Raw genomic sequence first — 6,349 nt, forward strand, 5'->3', positions numbered from 1 at the left:
CGAGTCCCGGATTCAAGTTTGTTTCGGACTACCGCATAGGGGTATTCCTAAAAAAAAGGAAAAAAAGGTCGTTTGGGTGCCTGACCAGAATGCGAGAGACTCCGGGTTCGATCCTTGGTGGGGGAGAACCGAGATTTTTTCCACCTGTTGAAGCGGGTCCCAGCGTCGTATGAAGTGGGTATCTGGAGGAAACTCTGGTGGATAAAGGATGCCAGGACGTGGTGCTCATCACATCATCCCCACCTTCGACCATGATCAAAAAAGTGTGGGGCTCTAACTCCACACCCCCTATACGCCTTCATGGAGTCGTGCAAAGCACAGGAGATCACTTTATTTTGTAATAAATATAAATATACGAAGTCTTAGTCTTGAAGACTAACAAACATGTCTTTTACTTACGTTACTGGTAAGTATCACTCACGTAGAATATAGTCTTAAGAAGGGAGGTCTCTTTCGCATAAAGGGCGTGTCAGAGAGAAATATATTTGTTGTACAATTTCAAGTGTTTATGAACCAGAAAATGATGTAGTAGCCTATAATTGTGCGTTATCAATGAAGGTGAAAATGGCATTTTAAACTTATCCTTCAGTTCTCTCCGAGACCAATAACATAAACAAACGAGAATGATCGTTAGGGTCTTCCTGATTCTTTCATTTGCCACTTGTGTTGTAATTCACTGTTGTATCAATAATAATGGTGGAGATCTGTCATATCTGTTATTGCAAGAAAATGGGTTCTCATTTAAATCTTAAACGAATAGCACTTACCAAAATTTATTATTTTTTCAAAATGTCCAGAAATGCTGAATAATCATAAATAAGCGAATTCTAACCAGAAATATTTTTACTTCGATTTTTAAATTATCATGAACTCAGGTAAATGAAATCACGTGGAATCAATTACATTGTTTTCCATTCATACGTGCATTTGCTAGCTCTTGTCTTCTTCAGTTTCGTTCATACTACCAGTATCGTTGAATTCTTTCGTAAAAACACTGAAATATTGCAGTACGCCCCTTTTCAGCTTAATCCGATGTTATAGAAAAGAAAAAAAACATCGGATGCTGCTTACAGTAGGGGGAAGTTATAAGGTCACAGAGGGACATCACAGAGGAACAAACTACAGAAACAAGAGACACTTCACGGCACAAAACTGACAATTGCAAACTGTCAACTGTCAACAATAGGAAGGAATTTTCCTTCTAGAAGCTTATCTTCCCGCTTCTGGGACGTGTACATCGCTTTGGAGTTCAGGTCTACCAAACGAAAGATGAAACATACGATAAACCATGAAATTCCTGGCACCTGGCTGGAGCCTGCAGACTGACCACCGCCAGGAGATAAATTTAGTACAACGACTTTCTCTTTTACTCTTCATCTATTGTTTGCAAGAATTAATGTATCAAAGAATGGGCTTTTATATCACACCAGAAACTAAATTCCGGCTCACTTTGAGTCCAAAATCGCCAATAATTTATGCCACTTACATAGCAATTTAAAGTGTCGCAAACAGGGGCGTGCCGTGACTTTCCGTCATAGGCAAGCGATGGGATAATTTTTCGTTTCGGTTAACTATAACAATTTCAAATACAATATAGGCTTACACACATCCCTGTTTACAATAATGTGCATAATGGTGACGTATCGGGCTTGAGTGTGTGAAGTGCATACATACCGTAAAATAAAATCTTCACAGCACGGTTTTTAAAGAAGAAAAACAGCCTCTCGATATAAACTTGTAAATTCCAACCATGAAGAAAATAACGATTTACCTGATATTTGAGGGCAACTATAAATTAAATTACGTTCTTTTTTAACCCTGAAAATAGTAAACATCCTATTAGCATAATGTTTCGATTTTAAATAAACGGACGGGTTTCGGTTTCTGACTTAGCTAGAATTATGAATCATGACTAACAGGACGAAAGAGTGTTTATGTAATTATCATTCGCTCAATCGATCGTAGAGTTTAAATGAAAAATACAGAAAAAAATATTAAACAATCAAATTATAAATTGAAAAAAAAATATTACCTTACTTAAGGTGGAATTCCTGCCGTCTGTTCTTCTTGGTGAATTCATCTATCACGTCTCCATAAAAATCTTCGCCCCTATTGCACAGCTCGCTTAATAACGTGCTTTCCATTGAAAGCAGTGCCAAATTTGATAAACGCTCTTGCCTTTGATTACTGCAACAGTAAGTTTTGATTCTCTTCAAGGCAGAAAATGACCTTTCCACAGATGCTGTTGTCACAGGAATAGTCATAACCAGCAAACACAGTTTACGTAGTTCAGCCATACAATCATTGAGTTGCATGTGGTGCAGGTACTTATACAAATCACAAACATCTTTCTCACGGAAATCTTCAGATTTATACATTACAGTTAGTTCACTTTTCAGGCGGAGGCAATCAAAATGACGGCCATATGTAGCCTGCAAAGATTGTAAGGTGCCGTCAGGAAAATGTTGAGAATTATGTGGGAATTTACTACTATCTAGCAATTCGAGAAATGAAAGTTTGTCAAGGTTTGCATATCTTGTCCTTATTTGCATAGTGATTGTTTCGAGAATTTCAACGAATACTCGTCTGTAAAACCGAACGGCATCCTCATCGGATGTAACACCTCTTTGACGAAATTTTGACAGATTCTTATGAATTTCCATTCGCTTCCAGAACGCGTTGAAACTCTTCCTCTTGTCTTCCATTACCCTCAAACACTCCATTACTTTTTTTCTGGCAGTATGATATGTCATTACATTTTGCTTGGAGAATATCGAACGGAACATCAATGTATTGGAATATTTCATCAAATAACTGCAAGCAAAAGACAAATGGAAAGCTACCTAGTCTTCCACAAAACCCACTAGCTTCGTTGTAAGTGTTGGTGACCCAGTCAGCGGGGTTGTCTGTAATTTCTTCGAACAACTCAATTAAAGATTCCCTGTAATTATTAACAGTTTGGACAAGTCTAGAATTGAAGTTCCACCTTGTGGTTGCAACACATGGCAACCTTTTCTGAACTATTCGGTCTAGTAGCTCGGTGCGTTTGGTAGAAACAGAGAAAAAGGCAGCTAACCCAGAGAGCGTTTTGAAAAAAAATACAACTTTCTTTAACGCTGTTTCCAGATTGCACCAACACTAAATTTAAGACATGCGCGTAGCAGTGAACAAACATAGCTTCTGGATACTTTTCACGTACTTTTGACTGTAAACCATTCAGTTCACTTGCCATTACTGCTGCACCATCATAAGCCTGCGAAACGATCTTGTTGCCCAAATTAAATTCTTCAATTACTTTGAAAACGTGTTGGCTTAATGCTGTTGCTGTTCTGTCTTTACTGACGTCATCAAAGCAAATAAATCTCGCAAACCAAACCATCTGATCTTACGTATCGTAAAACTGTTGAAAGTTGTGACTTATTACTGACATCTGATGCTTCATCAAGCAGTATGGAAACAAATGTGCTTGATGACTTCTGTTTTAATTTCTTTCATTAGTGAAGAACAGATGTTTTCAATAAGATCGTTTTGAATTCTGTTTGAGAGCCCAGTAAACACTGTTGCAGTTTCCAAATGATTGCAAAGAACAGGATCATATTTACTTATCAATTTGCTTAATTCTTCGTAATTTCCTCTATTGGTTGAACCTTGTGTTTCGTCATGACCTCTAAATGCAAGTTCCTGTTTACCAAAGAAACATGTTACGTCTATAAATCTTTTCAAAATTTCTCTGTTTTTCTTCACAGTTTCATTGTGTTTTAAAACTGCAGCTTTCTTTTGCAGATCTAATTGTACTATATCAATTCTGGACTTTCCGAATCTCTTCAGTTGGATGCAAGTGCAGATGTGATTTTGGGAACGTTCATGTCTTTGCACTGCATTATAAAAATTGCTCAAGTCACTGTAGCCTGTATAGTTCCATGGTCGTAAGTTTGTATTGAACAAAACACATGGCCAACAAAAAAAATTATTAAGATCATTGCTGCCACATAACCACATAATATTGTTGTACTGAGATGTTTTAAACTGCCTAATGAAAACTTTCCCATCTTTCTTAGTTGGTTTGGTTATGCACAGTACAGGACACGGTCGCTCATGGTTCACAAGCTCCAACTTTTCACCATATGTTCTCGAACTGAATCGTTTTGAAAGAAGGTCCCTAATCAAGTCCTTACCTGCACCACTGCCAATCGATGGCTCGTCTGGTATGTCACCCATGGCGGAAATTTTCAATGTAGAATCACACTTTTACACCAGGTACAAAAACACGACACAAAGAACAGAAAAACACCGCACAGTATCACAGTAAAAAAACAACACGCATCCGCAGTACCCACGCTTCTAAATTAACCTTCCTTTTCGCAGTGTTACATACCCTCCATATTTCCGAGTAACTGACCACACGACGAATATGTTCAAGTATGTTCACTTCTTATAAATAGCGTACGACTGGTGATCACTGGCTAACTTAATAATGTAATTTGTTGATTACTATACAGCTTCAGACATGAAAATCGTACCGCATTAAGTGGTGCTACGGATGCACAGAAAATTCTGGAAGTTAGCAACACTTTTGGCCAGGGTGGGCGAATTTTTTCCAACACCCTTGCCAAAGAGAGATGCGGGCTTGGTGTTGCTTGCCCTCGCCTTTTTTCTTCGTGGTCGGGGACGGATAGTAACCATGCAAGAACTGCAGCCCTCTTCTTCTAACGCGGTCAGTCGTTCCGCTTCGCCCAGCGACGTCAAGGGTGAAGCTGGTTTATGTTTCAAAGCCAAAAGAACAGAAATAGGGGAAATGAAAATTCTGAAATGTAAATATCTTATAGTAAATAAATTCCATTCTAATGTGTATAAAGGCATTGAAAAACACGAACTTAAGATATCAAAAGTGTTTTAAAAAACAACGCAAGCGGCGCTTGCCCCGCCTCTCTTTACTTCTGTCGTAAAAAAGTAACTCAGTTACAGTTACCCACTTTTAAAAGTAACTGTTACTTGTAACTGAGTTACTTCCAAACACTGCATGGGACTTACTCGATACTTCAAAACCTCAAGTCACGTAAAGTCAAACGGTTTAGATAAGGAAAGATAGATAGATCTCAATAAGCTCACTGGAGTAATGGTCCAACTACATAAGTATAAATGAAACGAAAGTAGAAGGTATATGCTGACAAATTAAGGTTCAGCTGGACCTTTGGTCGACGTTAGGGCAGCTGTTTTCAAATTTTCCTCTCTTTTCGAAAAACTGTTATGATATTCCAAAATCTAGCATGCCTTCTAGAGCATTCATTTCAATCTTCATGTGGTTTACTTTCAGTTTTTATGGATATTATTTAAGATTTATTAAACCATGTGATATGCCAATTTAGTTGCAGATGAAAAAATGTAGAAAATTCACCTGCTTACTGATGAACTGAAAAATAAATTTTGTTTGCATTTCCAACCAGAGAAGAAGCTGGATTTTGATGAAAGCATAATAATATATACTTTGGAAAACATGGGTGCACGTAGTTTATCAGAGGAAAACATATTAGATTCAGGTACAAAGTGTGGTGTTCAAACAGCAGCCTTTGATAGATTATTAATTTTGATATATATATGGATCATTATCAAAAAAGGAGGGTAGAAAGAAAGAGATGATTACACAAAAAATTAAAATTGTTGAAAATTTGTAAAAATAATGAGATATTATGTTCTTAATAGAGTGCTGCATCGAGGCTTTTTTGCTCGATTATCTAATAGTTCGCACGGATGATGCTAGATGGCGTACGGAATCGACTGTTTCTTCGCTCGAGCGAATAATGTTCGAACAGGCAAACAATCAGTATACACTCGAAACCCAGTAGTTTACGTACAACTATAATTGCCTCTGGTAGTGGGTCCTCAAATAGGCTTCGTGAAGTGAAAGATGCAGTGAAATTGAATCTTAAACTTAACCAATTTCCATAAGGGGGAGAGGATGGGTTGACTGACCTACAGACGACCATGGAGAGAGCGCTTATCAACACCCAAAAGGCAAATGCGTTATAATATGATTACAAATAGTTCCAACTTTTAAATGTAGTCAACACATGTTCGTTAGACAATTATAATTTTCGAAACACCTAAAATATTTTCATTTGATTTCATCATGTGCCGACTGCAGAGCCTACTTCCTTGTGTTTGCGTTCAATCTTTTCGCTTTACTGCCTAAATCTACTGATCTTTCAATATCGGGTCTGTCTGAAAATGATGCGTAGATACCTGAGAACAATTGTTTGTTCCCTATCTCATGTTGAAACCAAAATCCACACAAATATTGTAGCCTTTTCCGAAGACACTGCCTTTACACCATTGAATTCAATGTTATTCT

Source organism: Lepisma saccharinum, chromosome 10 (assembly GCF_977018435.1).
Source record: "Lepisma saccharinum chromosome 10, izLepSacc3.1, whole genome shotgun sequence".
NCBI lineage: Eukaryota > Metazoa > Arthropoda > Insecta > Zygentoma > Lepismatidae > Lepisma > Lepisma saccharinum.